Source organism: Mastomys coucha, unplaced genomic scaffold (genome assembly GCF_008632895.1).
Source record: "Mastomys coucha isolate ucsf_1 unplaced genomic scaffold, UCSF_Mcou_1 pScaffold14, whole genome shotgun sequence".
Lineage (NCBI taxonomy): Eukaryota > Metazoa > Chordata > Mammalia > Rodentia > Muridae > Mastomys > Mastomys coucha.
The window spans coordinates 37,969,683-37,970,276 of NW_022196896.1; the positions used below are offsets into that span (position 1 = coordinate 37,969,683).

The 594-nt window shown below is 33.8% G+C and overlaps 1 protein-coding gene across 10 annotated transcripts in view; it reads right to left on the reverse strand.

Annotated features, from left to right (window-relative positions):
- The window catches only part of Sntg1 (syntrophin gamma 1), a 713,733-nt gene that overhangs the window by 225,197 nt on the left and 487,942 nt on the right, over nucleotides 1-594 (reverse strand). The gene's annotated exons all lie outside the window — the stretch shown is intronic.

The window sequence follows — 594 nt, forward strand, 5'->3', positions numbered from 1 at the left end:
GCGTATATGCTTTTCAACTTTTAATAAATAACTAAATTTCTAATTAAAGAAAGGCCATTTCCGTTTTTCGAGACATTAAAGACCACCAAACCATACACTGACACTAATCACACTGACTACTTCCAGAGCACAGGATAACAAGATCCCAAGAACTAGGACCTACTTCTTGGAAGAGTTCAAATTATAATCCAGTTTCTTTTATTTATCTTGTGGCACTAACTACAAAGTCCCTTTTACTTTTAACTCAACTTATTAAAGGGGTAGACAAAAAAGACTTTGGTAGATTTGATTAACAGCACAAAAAAAGGTTAGCCAAACTGAATAATTTATTGCTGATCTGAGAGGCTCGCCTTGTTTTACACTCATGTAGAATTTACACTGTCTCCACAAATGACAGGTATCAACACTTAAAGGGCCTTGGTAGTGACCTATTCAATAAGGCAATCATCTTGGTAGCAAACTTTTATTTAAATCTTACATAACTCAAACTTTATAAAAAGCCAACATAATTGAAAATTTGTGTTCGCCCTCTAAAGCCTGCAGTATCCAAAGCTTGAACAGTTAATTTAAAAATAAGCAAAACAAAACAACGGA